Here is a 19,826-nt window from a genome sequence, read left to right on the forward strand (position 1 = left end):
AGCTAGCCTTCATCCAAACCTCAGTTGCAATGTAGACCCTGAGAAAAGAAGAAACCTGTCCATATCTAAGGAGATATAGATACCCAATACCACCCGCGTTGAATCTTCTCAGAGACAAAATAATAGTTACATGTTCCTAGCGGGGAGAGGGCTGGGGGGAGTCCTCCTCTCTGCACCCCCACCCCAGAGCAGCCTGCCTGTTGCACTCCAAACTCCCCGTCCGTAGCCCTCTGTCTCAGCCCAGAGCCTGCACCAGCATGCAAACCCCATCTCAGAGCCTGCACCCAGCACCCCAAACTCCCTCCCAGAGCCCGAACCCCTCCTGCACCAAAACTTCCTCCCAGAGCCCGCACCCACTCCTGGACCCCAACCCTCTGCCCCAACCCAGAGCCTGGACCCAGCACCCCTCCCGCACCCAAACTTCATCCCAGAGCCTGCACTCCAAACCCCCTCCCACATCCAAACTCCCTCCCAGAGCCTTAGGCGAGGAGTGGGTGGGTGAGCAGGACTTGTTCTGGGCACCACCAAAAATTATACAAACCTGTCACCCCTGTTTACATTATATCTTTCCTGTGCCAATGTTGGCTCACAGGACAGACAGTAGTCTCCTCTATTTCTGTTTCCCATGTGCTGCTGCTTCCATGTGCTCTATGGTGTAAAGATTGTGTTCTGCACTCTCTGCTAAGGGTTCTTCTCAAGGTTTCTCTTGGACAGTTTCTTTTCCTTACACCAGTTAATTTCCACTTGATGACTTCACAAGGGAGTCTGTGTTGGCAGCTGGAGTATGTGCCTCAGATATGTTTAGTGCTTCCTTTTGATTCTAGTGAAGGCAAACTGCTGGTTGGTGATTTCTTGGATCTCTTCATTAATGATGAAGTCTTTCAATCCAATGACTAGGATATTTTGTAGGCACTTATTTTCAAAAGCATCTAGTTTTGTATCTAACATTTTGGTAGATCTTCAGCTCTCACAGGCTATGGGAGCACTGAGATTACATTTGAGATGAAAATTCTCAGTTTTGTTCTGGTAATATACATCCTTGATTTTCATACAGTGCTGACTATAATGAATGCTGTAGATGCCTTGACTAACTGTGGTTGCCTTTCCTTTCATCAGGATATGGTCATATAAATATTAATGATGAAATGAAAAACCACAAAAAGAATAGAAGTGACAATGAATATGTGATAACTAATTGTGGTTTTGCCATTTTTTCCAGGTCCATATGTGTAATCTGTGGTGAATATGGTTTAAGATGCCTGGTTTAATATGTTAACTAGATGGAATATTTGCCATAGACTTCACATAATTTTACCTGTGGTGACAGGAAGACAGCTGATATATGAAGACCTTGACTCTGTGTTTTAATACTTCCTTTTCTTTTTTCCAACTGGAGCCAACTCTGAATTTCCTGGCTTTTGGACATTTGTTTATCAAACTACTTTGTTATTTTTAGTTCACTTTTAAACGGTTGATACACATTTATGATGTAAGCTAAACAGTGATGTCTGAAAATTGTTTTCAAAGCAATTTACAAACACGAGCTTGTTAACTCTCACAAACCCCCTGAGATATAGAAGGCAAGTAAGGTTTAGAGTTCATGTCTTTTGAGGCTCACTCCCATACCTAATACTCATTGACTCTCAGACTTTCAGGCCAGAAGGAATCATCATGATTATCTACTCTGACCTCCTGCAGATCTCAGGCCTGCACTCATCAACTCCTGCCACAGGCCCATAAGCTCTGGCTGAGTTACTGAAGTCCTCAGATCTTGATTTAAAGACTTGAAGTTACAGAGAATCCACCGTTTATTCTATTTCAGTCCAGCGTCTGACCAGTGCCCCATGCTGCAGAGGAAAGCAAACAAAAAATAAACCAAAAAACCAGGTCTCTGTCAATCTGACCTGGTGGAAAATTCCTTCTGAATCCCATATATGGCAATCAGTTAGACCTTGAGCATGTGGGCTAAGATGTATGAACCAGACACCTGGGAAAGAATTCTCTGTAGTAAGTCAGAGCCCTTCCTATCTAATGTCCCATCTCCAGCTGCTGGAGATATTTGCCAATAGCAGTTGCAGATGAGCTGTATACCACTGTAGGCAATCACACCATTCCCTCCATAAACTTATCAAGCTCAGTCTTGAAACAAGTTAGATTTTTTGCCTCCATTACTCCACTTGGAAGGCTGTTCCAGAACTTCACTCCCCTGATGGTTAGAAACCTTCATTAAATTTCAAGCCTAAGCTTGTTGATGGCCAGTTTATATCCATTTGTTTTTGTGCCAACATTGACCTTTACTGGGATAGGGTTGGGGATGACACCATCCAGTGGGAGCTGAGTGTGCCCTGTCACACTCCTAAACCCCAGTCAATATACTCACCCTTCTTAGCAGGGGAGGGGGTCCCAATGGCCAAAGGCGATAAATTGGTCCCTGTTGGCACGGCAGTAAGGCCCGGCGACTATAGTCAGTAAGTTCACCCCAGTGAGACAGGGCAATGCGGTCTAATGGCCAGCATCGATAGATTCACCCCTCTTTGCGTGTTAGTATAGCCTAGTAGCTATAATCAGTACAATCACCCCAGAAGGACAGGGCAGTAAGGCTTAGCGGCCAAAGACCATGGGCTTGCCTCTCTCAGCAGGGCAATGAGGCCTAATGGCTAGAGTCGGTGTACCTGCCCCCAAGAGCTGGGCAATGTGGTCCAATAGCCAAAGTCAATAATTTCACCCCTTAGACAGTAAGGTCTAGTTAGACAGCAAAGTCACAGTCTATAGATTCGCCCTTCTTAGCAAGCCAGTGAGGCCTAGTGGCCAGTCAGTAAATCCACCTGGTTTGCAGGGCAATGGGGCCCACTGGCCAACGTCAATATATTTGCCCCAGTTAGCAAGGCCGTAAGGCCTAGCTGCCAGTGTCCATATATTTGTCCTTCTCAGCAGGGCAGTGATGCATAATGGCTAGAGTCCATGTATTCGCCCCTAATAGCTGGGCAGTTTTGCCCAATGGCCAAAGTCAATAGGCTCGCCCCTCTTAGTGGGACAGTAAGGCCTAATAGCCACTATCAGTACATTCACCCCAGGAAGGCAGGGCCGTAAGACCTACCGGCCAAAATCACTTAGGAAGGGGGATGCCACACACAAGGAGGGGGGTGGCAACCCTGGTAGCGGGGTCCAGTTTCCTCCACCCCCCCCCCCCCCACCACTGGACCCCAATCAAGGGCCCTGGTAGCAGCAGGGACACATGCCACTGAATCAGTGAGGAGGTTCTGATGGAAACACGCTGACTCCAAACACTGGCTCACTAACCGGGCCACTATCTAATTCCCCTGGGCTACTTCGTACTGTAGTTCCCATTGCTGCATCTTGGGCGTCTCTGCTGTCTCCAGGTTTGCTGGTCTGTGCTGTCCCCAGTGACTCCTGATGCAGTGGGGTCCCGGTAGGTGCCTTAGCGTCTGCTTGGATTACAGCATCTCCGGCCTCCCCAGCCTTGTCTGATCATTGGTTGGAGCCAACAAAGCACATCCTTCCTCCCTGGTGGTCAGCCCCAACTCAGCTGAGCTGCTCCTTCTTATATGAGTGCACATGGAGCATGCCCACTAGGATAAAGGGGGTGTGGCTTCTTCAACCCACAATGTAGTGTTATCCCTTCACTGTCCAGTGCGGAGCGAGTGTGTCCTGTCACACTTACTCCTTCCCTGGTGTTTACCATCTCATGTATTTATAGAGCACAATCATATCGCCTCATCCTTTGTTTTGTTAGGCTAACAAACCAAGCTTCTTGAGTCTCCTATCATAAGATAGGTTTTCAGTTCCTCTGATCATCCTAGCAGCCCTTCTGTGCACCTCTTAAACAAATTGCACCCAGTATTCCATTTCTATCACTCCAGTTTTCACAGTTATCCAAATTGTCTTGTATGATATTCAGGTACCTCCCAACTTTTTGTCATCTTCAAATTTTATTAGGACTTTTTGTTCCAACGTCACTAATGAAAACATTAAGAAGATTGGTCCCAAGACTGATCCTCCACTAATAACCTCTCTTCAGATTGACAGTTCACCTTTCGTCATAACCCACTGTAGTTTCCCCTTCAATCAATTTCTCACCCACCTTTCGATTCTTGTAGTAATCCCCATCTTCTCCAATTTAACTAATAATTACAGTTCCACATGGGGAGTGGAAGTGCTTAGACCACATTGCTGTCTGGGCAAGTCAATTAACCTCTCTGTGTCTACATTTTCATTTAGTAATCCTAAGCACATGCACCACATTGACTCTTTTTTAAGTCCACAAAACCCCAAGGATCTAGTCACTCACTCACCTCCCTTCATTTGCACAATAGATTACCCACAGTCTGTAACTATTCCTTAACATACACATACACAGTCATTGCTGGTTGATGCTGTACTTTTGAATCCCTTTTCCCTGTCCAAATCTTTCCCCACAAAGCGGATCCAGTGAATGCACTGGCACATAAAGTAGAAGTGGTTGGAAAACTCATCCACATATGTTTTGTGAGATGAACTTTTCCACACTCCTCCTCAAGTTATCAGATAGGAACATCATTAAATTGTGTGCCAGAATGGCACTAAGTAGGAGGGCAACAAAGGTGCTAATTTTATTGATGGGGAAACAGACACAGCAAGGTGTTGTGAGTGCTCAGCACCTCTGAAAAAATCATGCCATAGCTGTCTCAAGCTGGACAAAAGCTGGCAGCCAGAACTTGGGGGCACTACTGAATGTTTCAGGTGAAGAGAAATATGTTCAAAAGACAGACTTCCATGTTTGTCATGGTTATTTTCTTGTATTGACATTCTTTCTTCTAATACTTTAGAGTCATGTAAGAGTCTTTTATTGTGTAACTCCTTTTATTGCACATTTTTCCCCTTGTGTTTGGTTAACCTTGTTGTAGAGCTCTACAGATATAAGACCAATTCTGTCCTTGGATAGACACGTACAATTCCCATTGACTAAAAGTGCAATTGGATCCTTTGCCTGCAATTAAAGCAAAATCTGATATATACACTGCTGGAATCTCACTCTCTAACCCCAAAGCAAAATAAATCTTGTCTCTTCTGAGAGTTTGAAGACAAGGGAATAATATGTAAAGCATTAATCTCAGGCCTCATCCACCCTGAGAGAGCGCTAGACATATGTGTTGCTTCCGAGAATCTTGAACAGCTTCCCTGACCAGCACAGAAAATATTTTTTTTAAAATCATCTTAGAACCATCATATAATGCTAGCAAGGGACTCTGTAGTATGCTTTGCATTGTTGGAATGTTGCCATTCACAACAGGTAGAGAACATGATGTCAGCAGGTATTCTGTACATGTACAGATATCAGAATAGATATGAAGAGAACCAAGAGACCCATGTAATCTTATTGTAGCAAACCCTGTACATGTCCTCATATCATCTCTCCCCTCTCTCTCCCCCCCGACACACTGCTTGTCACCATTATTTAGATATGATGTGACAAAGTTAGATTGTTGGGCAGAGATCTTGTCTGTCTAGATATCCTATAAGATGTGGAGCTGGTCAAAAACTTATTTTTGTTAAAAAGTGGCCTATTTTAAATGACCTTTTTGTTATTTTAAAAATATATCAATTTTGTGATTTTCCCATTTTAATTTAAAATGTTGTGTCTTTTTAATGTTTAGTGAAAACATCAAAAATGTTATGAAAAATGTTTCAAAAATTTTCTGTATCCCAGAAAGTGGAGGTTTTGGTAAATAAAAAGTTTCCACTTACAAGAAAAAAAACATTTTTAGTAAACTAAAATTGTTGAAAACCATGTCAATAACATTGTTGCTAAAAACTTAAAGGTGCATTTTTAAAAATTGCAAACATTTAGAAAAAAAATGGTTCTTTTTCAAACATTAAAAAGCAAAAACAAGTTTAAAATGTTGCATTTGTTGTTGAAACTACTTCCATGTTTTTGAGTGACTCTGGTAAAGTTCCCAGCCCTCTTCTAAGGATTGTGAAAAACTAACTAACTTACTAAGTAATCCTCAAAGTTGATCAGAGAATAGAATTTAGCCATAACATTTAAAGACTAGAGCTGCTTAGGCAATAGCTACCAATGGAATTTTGATATAAAACCTGTAGTTAAATCAAATGCATAACAATATAAATACTTAGAGAAAAATAATGAAATTGAGACAGGATAACGTAAGGATAAAATAAGCTAATTTTATATTTTATATATACAAAGTACTACATTATCAAGCCTGATATAAAATGCAGCAAAAGCACAATTTTTTAAAATGTCCTGTAGATGGCATAAAAATACTGAGAAGGACTTAAGGCATCATTATGGAAGCTAAGAGGGAATTTGTTTCTATGGAGCTTGTTGCTACAAATGAGATTAACACTGAAAGCAAGTAATTCAGAGAAAATGTGTGCTGTTGCTTCACAGTGTATCTTGAAAATAATGGCATTATTACATTTTAAAAAAGGAGGATGGTCCAGTGCTTAAGGTACTACACTGGGTTTCGGGTGATCTAGGTTCAATTCCTAGCTCTGCCAGTGATTTCTTCATGTCACTTAATCTCTTTGCCTCAGTTCCTCACCTTTATAATGAGGGCAATACTTCCTTTCTTCCAACCTTTGTCTGAAAACTTTTTGGAGAAAATTCTGTCTCTTATTATATGTATATACAGTACCTTGTCTAATGCAAACTCAGTTGGGCCCTCTATGTGTTATCGTAATAAAAATAATTAATAATTTACTGGAAAAATGGAAATAAAGATCACAACCAATGTTTTGAAATTATATTAGGGAGTATTTGGTCATTCTAGAATCACAACTACAAAGACTAATGTCAGTAGCAAGAAATTGATTGTAAGCTATTTGAGGGAAAGGCTAATTCTTTGTATATGTCTATATAGGGTATAGTGCAATGGAGCCCTTTGATGGGGCAGATAGTTCCCATATTGGCAACAAGAGGGTTAATGAAAGCCTATGGATCCAACTGGCCCACTCCACTAACCTGCAGCACATGCCAAGCAGGAAGAGTGGAGTTAAAAGGGGGAGACCTAACCCAGCTCAGGGCTGACCAGGAAGGAGAGAAAAGCTCCGATTCTTTTGATGGGAGAAAAGCCTTGTTTCAGCCTAGAGATTAAGTTAGCTTGCCAGCTGGACAAGCCTCTGCTAGAAGGGATGAACAGACCCTGGGAAATCAGCAGAAGCATGGATTTTTTGGAGACAAGGCCTGAATAGAAGAGGGTGTAGGGGTCTCACCAAAGGTTTTTGGGACAACTGTGTTTTAAGTTGTTGGGGTTTTTTTTTGTTTCTGATTTCCTTTGGGCTTGAACACCCCAGAAGGGGTAGGATTGAAGTGTGCCTTGGCCAGGGGGCCAAATCACAGCTCCCACTGACCTCACCAAGACAGTGACCTGCTGGGTTAGACATGCCCTGATGGACCACATGGGGGGCCAATGTGGCAACCTGGTCCCAAACTCTGCAGAGACTATGGGCAAGGAATTAGCCCCTGTGGAAGGGAGCAGGTCAAGACTTCAAACAGACAAACACCTATGGACATAGATGCTAGAACTAGGGGTTCTGCTGCACCACCTGACTTGAAGAAATGTCCATCTTATACAGGGTTTACAGTTTGGTTCAATGACTCTCAGGGGAAAAAAAAACTGTTCCAGCACCACTGCCTTACAGAGATGGTGACCTACCAGCAGAGACCCTCAGCTTCGTGTATTGTGCTCTGACAGGCCAGAAGCAGCTACTGCAAATATATAATAATAAATAATTCCGAAGGGCCTTATTCACACTGGTGTGCATTATGAGAGTAGTCCCATTAGCTTTAATTGGGTTATTGACATTAACATGAATAAAGTTTGGACAATTAGATCAAAATAGTGAAAATCAAAGTATCTAAATAAATCTCCATCTCTCATAACACTATGCAATTCCTTTCCAGCACCGATCTGCGTGTTCATCCTACAGCAAACAAGCACACAATGAGGTCTGGTCAATAGGAGCTTAGAGTACGTTACTGAGAAAGTTGCTCCTTAGGGAAGGGACAACATGGAAGAAAGCATGATGTAGGGAGTGGCAAAAGGAGACAGAGGAAGCAGTCAGGAGAGAAGCTAGACAGATTGAAGGGAGGATGGAAGGTGTCAGAAGAAAAGAGGGTGTGTGTTATGTTTCATTTTATAATTATAATGAGAAAATATTTAAGATTTTCCTCCCACATCCAATAGTATTTTAAACTCAAAATGAAGGAAAAATAACAGGTAAAACTACATTCAGGGTGCCTTATATCCACCCTGCAGAGTGAGTTACAGTGAAAAACACTGAGTTCCCATGACAAAAGATACTCCCTGTAGTACAAAAGGAATTGCAAGACTCCAGGACTGCATTATCAAATGTTCCAAAGGAAATGGCTGTTCAGAATAGAACACAGCAAGATTTTTAGCTAAGAAAAACGGCTCAGATCCTCAAAAGTATTTAGGAACGTAACTCACTTTTAAATCAACTAGAGTTAAGCATCTAATTACCTTGGAGAATTTTGGGCCAAGATTCTCAGCTGGTGTAAATTCATGTCATGCCATTGGGTTTAATGAAGCAACACTAATTTACAGGAACTGGTTTCGTGTCTCCTTTTTAAAGCATTTAGAACTAGAATCCCTCAGGAGATCACAATATTAAGTTATTAAAATAGAAAGTTTCCCTTCCCCATTATTCTCCTGACTTGATCCTAGCTGTGTAATCTTGCTTTCATACAGAAGTTGTATGAACAAAAGACACGCCTACCACAGAAACTAGAGATTCACAAAATTAGAAAGTTACACAGTAAAAGAAAGAATTGGTACAGATTATTATACAGAGACATGACAGAGAAAGACTTCTTAAATTAAGTTAAAGAGTATGGTCTTGGGTCCTGCAATTGCTGGTGCATTGCTCTGCCTGCATGATGGCCTATTGAAGATGGGGCGCTGTATGACAGCTTGAGTGCACAAGTTGACTTAAGTTCAAGGTCTTGGTCCTTATCTTGAAAGTGCTCAATGGTCTCAGGCCAGGGTAGCTAGATGATAGATTACAGCTCTGGGATGAAGACCATGGTGACAACTCCACTCCTCAGACACAATGAAAATTTTAACCACACAGTTAAAGATCCTCTGTGTCAGTGACAGGGCTCTCTCAGGGACTAGTCTGACACTCTGGAATGAACTCCCACAGGAACTAAGGATCATCACAATGCTTACTACCTTCTGCTCCAAGGGCAAGGCACACTTCTTTGGCCTGCCTTCTCTAATACACACAAAGCAGCCTGTGCAATTAAAAATTAAAGCAAAATAGAAAAACCCTAGCAAAACAAAACACTGCATTACATAATCAATTTTCCCTCTGAGGAGAGAATGAGAGAAAGAACAAACCACAGGTGACAGATGCTGTTAGTCATGTCACTTAATAAACTATTGGAAGGGGCTCAGATACTGCAGTGATGAAGGTGATATAGGAATCTATGTGCAATAGAATAGGATCAGGGTGTCAGTTAGGTTTTGATCATTCTGCGAACACAAAATGAACTTTAGATCTCTCCTAGAAATGTATGTGAAATTGACATTGAGAGAAACTCACATAGGCAGTGATTTTTCCACCAGCTTTCTTTTAGATCTATACATGTATAACCATTATGCATTTCCTCACTATTAAATACTTATTTATAATTTATTATTATTGTGAAAATTACAAAGACACAAAATCCTTCATCATCAATGTATAACAGCAGAGAAACCAAAATTGCAGATTGCTGGTTTCATAAGTAATACAAATTGATGATAACAAATTAAATAATTATTTCAGACTATTAACCCACAAGGATAAGCCCATAAAAATCAATATCCCAACAGTAGTTGGAAGCTAACCGTTCATGTGGCACTTGTCATTTTAGATTATAATACCTTCCAGGCAGGGACCATATCTTCTTACAAAATACCCAGCAGAATGTGACTTTAGTCCTCACTGGGGCCCCTGGCAGCTATTGTAATGCAAGTACTGTTTAAGAACAATACATTTATTATACATTTGGAAAAACCCTGTCTTATCTACTTTGGTGATGAGTTCATCTTTTCTTGAAAATAAGAGTTACAAAAATAACCAAAAAACCCCCAAGTGATCCAAGCTTTCTTGTGTATTTTATAGAGGTGCATGTTCAATAAATGTAATAGGGATGAGGCAGAGGTGGGAGGGAGACAGGTGATTCATTTTAATGACTCAGAGACACAGAATTACTTATCTTAAATTTCAGGTTATCTGTTTTCTCAGTGTGTCATGAAAATGACTCACTAATGCAAATTTATTGGGAGGTAACACCCTAAAGGATAAAACAGAAGTCATCTTAAAAACTTTTCTTTCCTTTGCACCAGTATGTTTGTGAACATCTTTGGTAAAGAAAGCTCCTTTTGTGATTCAAAGCACATCTGAAAGTCCAAATGCTTTCTTTGCTGACACTTAAAAACTAAAATGATCTCATCTCAAATCATTCAGTGTTCCTTCCATGGATTAATTTTGTTATTGCCTTGGCATAGTGCACTGCACTGATTTCCAGCAATGTCTTGGAATTATGTTGTGCACTTTGGGGGAAAAACAAACAAACTGCAGGGATTTAGCTCATGGTGGAGGGGGCAAGTGGAGAAAATATCTTGAATAAAGACTAATTTTAGAGATGCTGAGTGCCCACAGCTTCCACTGATTTAAAATGAAGTTGCAGGTACTCATTATCTCTGAGAATCAGGCCCTAGAGATCTCGAGCTGGGCACAAAAAAATTGAGAAGGCACTTTTGACAACATAGGCCTCCATTTCCCTGCCATCTTTAGGTAGCAGGTGGAGGAGGAAATATCACCCATGCATTCACAATTAATTCTGACTTAAATGGAAGAAAACCTTCATTAATCAGTTACTATGGATATGTGATGTAAAACTTTACCAGCCTCTCTGCTTATGGGCAGTCCTACAGGTGTACAGCTGCCATATTACAGAGAGCCCCAATCTTTTCTGTCGATACTCATAATATGGTTCAAGAATCCTTAGCACTGATTGTGTTCAACCCACGCATCTATTCACACAACACTTGCACGATGACTGAGAAGACAACAGATGAGACACAGGCGGTGCAAATCTCTTCTACCTACTAGAGGACCACAGCCAAGAACTGTAAATGAAGAAGCATTACCACCTCAATGAGGAAGATCACCTGTTCCTGCTTATTTGGTTTATATGTTATTCTGTTTACGGATTCTAAGGCCAGAAGAGATGAGGCTGATCATCTAGTGATGTTTGTAACATAGGTCATAGAACTAATGAACTACTCATGTTCTCTCTGAGTTTTCCATCCCTAGGACTCTGTCCAGAGAAAACGCAGGAATATTTCAATTTAATCTGTCCTGAAGGAAGGGAGTGTGTATTTTTTTTCTTTTATTAATTTACAGGAATTCAGCGTTATACCATAACAGTCATTACTGAGGACATAAGAAAGCTGAAAACTACAGAACAGTATTTTTATATGGTTTTGTTTTGAAAAACAAGTTTGAACACCATTTATTATGACTCCAGCAAGCAACAGCAATGGCTTCTGGGAATTGCAACATAGAACAACGGCTGGAAGGATGCCACTAAATATCCTAACAGAGTTAAGCTTCCATAAAAAAGGTCAAGGGAGGACTCCTGAGCGGTTGAAACAACTGTACATCTCCAGATGCCATATTTAATTTGAGATCTACAGGACCAAGGCCAAGAAAGAATAGAACACTCTAGTATTTTGGCCAACCCAAGAAGAAATTTACAAGTAGAAAATGCAGATTTTATATTTTTTGCTTCAAAGGAAGCCTTCATTGAAGCATCTGAACTTCCATGCCACAAGCAAAACTTGTAAGAGGACAAACATTTGATAGTTTTGTTTTAGGTAGGACTCTGTTTTTAAGGCTCTGCCTGTCTAACAGAGAAAGATGTAAGTGCTTCTGCTATCTAAGCGAGCCCTATTACAGTATAAATGCTTCCCTTCTCTTTCATGTCCAAGCTTGGAGTGTGCCTTGAAGAAAAGGAAACTCTACTCTTCTGGGATGCTAAAGGGGGAGAGGAACTATTGGAGAACTGATTAGTTTTGAGCTAAAAATTTCTGACTTAGTTTTAGACAGAGTCCTTCAATAATTGGCCTGCACATTAATCAGTAATTAATTTATGTGTATTAAAATACTAAAAAATTTTAGCACCCAATCCTATGTATCTTCTGAGGCATCAAATGCCATCTAGTTCCACTGAAATTGTGAGAGCTAAAAGGATAGTTGGCATGTCACAGTGGGATTTGGCTTTTACTTTGTGATTACTTCAAATAATTTATAGGGCTAGCTATTAGACAACAACATTGCCTCACTGAAATAGATTCACACCAATTTACATTATCTAAGGCTCTGCCCCAAGACGTCTTAAAACCTCTTTGGATAGTAACTTTTTCCCCTTTGTAATGATAAGTCTAGTGCAACTTTTCTTCATCCACAATTGATTAAGAAGGTAAGGGAGTGCGGAGAGGTTGCTAGTGGGGATGTGGATTAGTCCACTGGTTTTCACCACTGGAGAATAGTTAATTAAAATCTCATCTTTGACTACACACAAACATTAGTTCAAGTAGTCTCTTTTCAGTAAAAGCCCTCACATACTAAAGTAATGGGCAAAAGATAGATTTGATTTGACAGTAGTCATTTATGGAAATCATCAAACAATGCTATAAACTTGCACTATCTGAAACCTCACCTTCAAAGAAACCTACAACTGTAATGCTTGGCAGGTCAGAATTAAAGTACATTGGCAGAGCTGTGAGGGGAAAGCTTTTATTGCAGCTGTCCTCATTATGTCTGCCTCCAACCATTGCTATTGTTCCTTCGTATTCAGAAGCAATAAATGAACTCACAGCTCATACAATGCACTGAAAACCCATGGGTTGTGTTTCCATTTCACTCACAAATTTCCATCTTGAAGTGTTTATTCTGTGTATGTGAGAGACAAGGTAGATGAGGTAATATTTTTACTGGACCAACTTTTGTTTAATGGACAAGCTTTCAGGTTGTTGGAACCCATTTGCAGAGGGGGACTGAGTGCATCTAACAGTCGGCAGTTCTGTCTGTCCCTCTTATTACCCCATTTTTTTCTGGGCTTTTTCAGGTGTCATAGGCACATAAGGATCTCAGGAACACCACAGCTCCTTGGAAGACTTCTGCCATAGATTCATGTATTAGACAACCAGTCCAACTCCCCCCCCCCACTTTTTTTTTCTCCCATTGCACTCAGTTGTGTCTTGAAACACCCTGTCCTATGGTGTTACCAATGGGCACTCCCACTCACATGAGTCACAGAATGAGGAGAGGCAGCAAGAAAGAAGAAAAAGCTTTTCAATTAGAAATCAAAAGGGAGAGAAAGCAAGCAAAGAAGGATAAAGGAAAATCAGGTTGAAAAGGACAAAAGAGAAAGAAATGACAGAAGAAATAACATACGGTAGGAGATAAGGGGTACACAGAAGGCTGCATTCATCCACTAATCCAACATAAGTGGGGCTCTGGAAAAAGGAAAGGGAGGAGCAGAAATCAGAGAGTTAAGGTCAGGCACAGGTGCTGCAGATGAACTAACAGTGCCCACCTGCAGTGCAGCTCAGGCATTGTTGGCAAAAAACAACAATGGTGATTGTCTCAGCTCCTGTTTTTCTTGACAGCTGATAGCGCTAAAAAGGGATGAAAAGCCACAGAATCAGAACAGGGCTCAGAAAATTAATAACTCCCTGATCTAAAGGCATTGAGTCTGGGGAAGATAACTTTATAAGAAGGAAATAAAGATTGCTGATAGGTGCCACACCACCATAATGTTAAAAACACACTGCAGGCAACAGGTAAAAATGGAAAATAAACTAAGAAAAAGGACAACCAGGGCTCAACATAATATGTGCCACCAGTTTAGCTCAAGTGTTAACACTGGGCGAGATGGCAAGGCTGGAACACAAGGGATGAATATACAAAGGGGGCATAAACTCACCTATTCACTCCCCTGATCCTGGGGAATCTGTATGCAGTGGTAGTTCCCATACGCTGCATAAGAGCCACCTGCGGACTTCTCTGACTTATGCTGGCTGCTTCCAGCCCCAAGGGCCTAAGACTATAGCCAGGGATTGGTGTTGCACAGGGGAATTATGGTCACACCTGCTTTCCTCTGTCCATCTGCACTCAGCCACCAGAAGACTGGTGTAGACTCTCTACACTGTCTTTAAATCCATCAGAGGATTCCCCTACAATGAAGTGATCCTTGCAACGATGGTCCCCAATTCATCAAGGTGTTTAAAGGTAGGCATGTGTTTAATCATAGAATCATAGAAAATTAGGGTTGGAAGAGACCTCAGGAGGTCCTCTAGTCCAGCCCCCTGCTCAAAGCAGGACCAACTCCAACTAAATCATCCCCCAGGCACAGCTTTGTCAAGCTGGGCCTTAAAAACCTCTAAGGATAGAGATTCTACCACCTCCCTTGGTAACCCATTCCAGTGCTTCACCACTCTCCTAGTGAAATAGTGTTTCTTAATATTCAACCTAAACCCCCCCCCCCACTGCAACTTGAGACCACTGCTTCTTGTTCTGTCATCTGCCACCACTGAGAACAGCCTAGATCCATCCACTTTGGAACCCCCCCCCCAGCAGGTAGTTGAAGGCTGCTATCAAATCCCCCTCACTCTTCTCTTCTGCAGACTAAACAAGCCCAGTTCCCTCAGCCTCCCCTCGTAAGTCATGTTCCCCAACCCCCTGATCATTTTCGTTGCCCTCCGCTTGACTCTCTCCAATTTGTCTACTTCCCTTCTGTAGTGGGGGGGTCACAAAACTGGACACAATACTCCAGATGTGGCCTCACCAGTGCTGAATAGAGGAGAATAATCACTTCCCTGATCTGCTTGCAATACTCCTACTTGCAGCCCAAATATGCCATTGGCCTTCTTGGCTACAAGGGCACACTATTGACTCATATCCAGCTTCTTGTCCACTGTAATCCCCAGGTCCTTTTCTGAAGAACTGCTGCTTAGCCAGTCGGTCCCCAGCCTGTAGCAGTGCGTGGGATCACCTTGCTGAGTTGGGGCCATGGATATGTGCCAGCTCTGCCAGATTCCACTGGAGCAGTAAACCAAAGCTGCAGCACTGCATCCCAGGATCTGGCCCTCTAGAAAAAAGAAAACTGACCCACATCTTTGGTTTGGAGAATCTTGCAGATGTCCTTCCAAACTGGGCACTAAAGACAGTCCTCACCAGAAAGGCAAAAGAAGGGAAATAAGAATTAAAGAACAAAAAGATGTAGATTAGTAAATTCGAAACATACTTGCTTATCATGCAAGTATATGGATTTAGACTTAATAACTAAGACCTATACTTCAGAAAAGAAATTTTAATCAGGATCACTTTCTTTTAGTTCTTCATAAATTACCTCTTCTTATTTTTTCTATAATCCTCTTTATTTTTTTTTTTAAATCCTGCTGCCATACAGTTACTCAAGAGGAAAGATTTCTCTTTGTGTTTCTAATACCTACCCTTAATAGCAAAGTCGATTCAAACATATAACACCAATAGCTCTGACTGATGAAAATATTAGCATTACAGAGAGAATATGAAATCCTGTGACTTTTAACCAATTAACAAGGTGATTTATTTAAAACCTTTTTGTTATACTTTACAACAACCTGTATGAAAAAAAAAAATCATCTTTAGAGTTAGAGCTTAAGGGTTTGTAGAGATTTCTTACTGGGTGCTCATTAACGAAACACTTTTTTGTATAAAATAGAGGTGTCAAATGATAAAAATAATGAAAGCTTCCATGGCTTTACATGCTATCAAAATGGCTGTGCTCCTTGCAGCATTGCATTGTATTAAACATTAGTCAGATGTGCAATTTAAGATATTCACAGTTAGAGATTTCCTTTTTAGGCTTCAGGAAGTAACACTATTTAAAAGACTAACGAGAGGCAGATATTCTTTTCTTGTGCAACTTTGTCATCCTATTCACTGCTTCCTTTCGTTGCTGTTTGCCCTCTCCAAGGCAAAAGTCATTCATTTTTTAAACAATTGTTATTAGTGGATCAGCCTCACGAGATGCACATCTAGGGCTAACGCCTCCACTGGCATAAATCAGCATAGAACCATTAAAGCAGCTTTACACCAGCTAAGGATTTAGTCCCTTATTCTTCTCAAGACTCCAGGTGAGTGAGCAATTACTTACTTAGACAATAAAACCATGGGGCCTCACTCACTACTGTGTTATTGCACTGTTGTGGTAGTGTAACTCTACTGAAATTGATGTAGTTACACCAGTGTAAAACTGCAGCAGCGCAATGGTGAGGTAGCCACAGGCAGTGTTTGCTGTCTGTCATCTTCATTCCAAGCGGGTTAGAATAGGCAATTTTTCATTAACACATCCAAGGGAAAGGGAATGAGAGAAACATGCTAATAGAAAGTTACCTAATATGATTATTTATTGTCTTGAGCCTCATGACACAACTACCCCAAATTTGGGTGACCTGGGCCTCTTGTTTTCCTGGATTTTACTCATTTTCAGGTGTGTCATCTTGTGTTTGTTGGAAGCAACTTCATCACTGAGGCAAAGGAAAGTAAAATGTTTTTCAGCTGCTAAACTCAACATCACCTGTTGTGAGAACCTGCCTTTTTGCAAGTGACTTTTAATGAGAAAAATAAACCCAAAACATTTGATTTGCCAAAGTGGATTTAAATGGGGATTTAAACATTCCTTTGTTCATTTCTTAATAGCAGTTGGCTGATTGGGCACTGAAGGTGCACACCTCTGCCCAGAACTGGCTCTCATTTGCTGTCCTGAACATATTTCTGAACCAAACACCACTTGTCAGCATAGCTTTTGGAAAGAAAGTACTTCTCTTTGTTCTCTATGTGCTTCAGAGTGACAGTTGCACACTGTTACAGTCATAGGGGTCTGGCACAAGAGGAAAACAATAGCCTGCTGCTACCACAGGCTAGCAGCCAAAATGCTTTGTGCAAGCTAGCATTCACACCAGCTGTCAGAGGAGGACTTGCCCTCAGTTCAGCCAGAGGCTAATAATAACAAATAGAAACCCATTCCCTAACTCAATGAGCTCAGGCCACTGTCCTTTAATAAAATATTGGTATGATTAAGATAATCTATTTTTCCTTCTGGAATATGACAGGAACCACTGAAAGCAATAGTTAGAACCCAAAAGAACTGAAGTTCCGGGGTTTTAAGCATGTTCTATTGTTGGGGAAGAATCTTTAGTTACGGTTTCCATGTTGGCCATATTGATTTTTAACTTGTTGCTGTTGGCCTTCATGTTAGGAGACCTTCATGCTCACGTTTGGTGCCTTTTCTAAAACGTGTGGGGGAAAAGGGAAGGTCACCTGACTAAAATCTGTCCAGCAACAGCTAGGTTATTTAAGGGGCATTTACCTTGATATATTTCCCCTAGTGTCTCTGTCTCTGAGTTGTTTTATTATTGATAGTTAAGTTGGGGGTCCTTATTATCTGTACACTTGTGTTTTTTTTAAATAAACTTAAGTTTTTACACCTCACTATTCAGTCACATCTCCCATTACTAGCTAAGCAGGCTGGTCACTGCTACTCCTCAGCCACTACTGAGAGCCGCCGAGTACCTGCAAGTTCCTGTAAACCTCAGGACTACAGCGGAAAGGCCTAGTGCTTTCAGTTCCCAGCTGGTCCGCCAAGCTATCACAGACCCACATGTGCACCTGGATCATTGGAGAAGTGGGGTGGTTACCGGTACAAAATAAAAATTCCATTGTATACTGTGTAGAGATATTTGCAGAAGGGAAAAACCCTAGGGTGGGAGGGCTGCTCAAGATGGGCAAAGCTTATTCTACCCTTGTAAAGTGTTGGGAAAGGTTTGTGAAGGGAAAGCTTGCTCCCAACAAAAAGCAAAAGAAGCAGGCTCTGATTTACGGGTTATACATCATGGCCAGGGAGCTCCAAGAGGTCTGCTTCTTCCAGGCAGATATGATATCCATTTATAGCAGCAAATCAGAGCCAGGGATGCTGAACTAGAGAAGTTTCAGGGCTGGGTAGAGGACTGGAAGCCCAGAATGATGGGTATCTAGCCCAGGTTAGTCGTTTGGATTTACAGGTCCAAGACCTGACAGACACTTTAACCAAAGAGACAAAGAACTCCATCAGGCTGACGTTAAACAGGAGGAGGCACAAGCGGTGATCCCAGAGCTAATGGAGGAGCTCAAGTCTAGCCAGACCAAAGAAAGTGAGCACTCAGATTGTCAGCGGGAACTCCAGAGGCTCCAGTCTAAGCTGATGCAGACTCAGGAGCTTCTGAGAGCAGCCTACAGAGACCCCCTGCATAAGGACTCTGAGGAATCAGACCGATCTTCCAGTTCCAATGACTCTGAAATGGAAAAGCTCCATCGACCAGCTAGACTGCATAGAGTTAAAAGGGTGGAAAAGGAATAATAACCCTCTGCCCAACCTGAACTCAGTCCACCAGCAGTTGAGAGCTTGCCTATGGCACCAATAACCACCACAGTAGTGAGTTATGGGCCAGGGTCTGCAAGGCCAATAGAAAAGCACCATGAAGTAAAATTGTATACACCCGAGCAAACCTATGTGGGTGGGAAAGCCCTCAGCCCTTTAACCAGGGACACTGTTTTGGACTGATTAGCCAAAGTATATGCCTTGCCAGTTGTAGAAGGTGAGGATATAGCTGATCTGAGTGTATGCCCCATGAAGAATTTGGTGCCTTGCCCATACACTGGCAAGTGGGGGATGTAAGCAACTCATTGCAGCTGTATGAGAGCATTTTGAAATTTTACTACCCTCACCAAAACCTCATTGTCAAATATTAATCCGAGAGACAATAACCCAAGTGAGAGATCGGAGAAGTATCTAGGCCAGAAAAGGCTTTTATATTGGTTGGCCGGGGGCCCTCCTGCGATACAACAGAGTTCCAGGAAGCAGTTCTCCAGGGTTTGACACCAACCCTCAGGATAGCTCTTGGTCGAATGGACCCGCAGAACATCTCCCTCAAGAACTAGAAGACCGCTTGCGGGAAGCCCATGAAATCCAGCGAGAGGCCTTTCCAGCACCTGGAGCTAAGAAAAAGGTAGCCACAGTAACAGACAAAGGTAACAGAAGCAAGGAGTCACCCAAGACTAAAAGGCACCTGCAAGAGGGCAGAAGATCCCCACTGCAACAGAGGAACTGAAGATCTCCAGACTAGCAAAGAAAAGGCAATTACTTCGATGGCCAATATAGGGAAAAGCAAAAGACATTTCCGAATAGCATTTGGAAGAGACTTTTGCAATATGAAACTAGGGAAGCCATAGACCGCCTTCCCACGGAGGAGCTGTTACAGAAGCTAGCCCACCACAAGAGGAGCTGACAGCTCCAAGAGAAATCCTCAAATTTATTATGATGAGGCCAAACTCCCCCTTCTTCCCCACCTATGGCACCCATAGAAAATGACAATTGGGGAAGACCCTCAGCATTGGTTACCATCAAGGGAGAGTTTGGACAATTAGAGCAAAGACTGCTCATCAACACAGGTGCCACTGTACCTTCAATCTGTGTGGATGGAGCACCAGAAGCAAAATGCACCCCCACCACTAACTCTAAGGTATTGGAGAGATTCAGTGTGGGAGAATGTGTGGTTCCCTTCACTGAACCAGTGACCTGCTACATCCACATTATTGTTGCCAAGGCATCCTTTGGCCTCCAATCTTTAGGGGGACAGGGACTCCTAGGGATGAATTTAATCTCTGAGTTAAGGCTGACTGTGGACCTGCCAAATAGACAG

This window comes from Chelonia mydas, chromosome 2, assembly GCF_015237465.2.
Source record: "Chelonia mydas isolate rCheMyd1 chromosome 2, rCheMyd1.pri.v2, whole genome shotgun sequence".
NCBI lineage: Eukaryota > Metazoa > Chordata > Testudines > Cheloniidae > Chelonia > Chelonia mydas.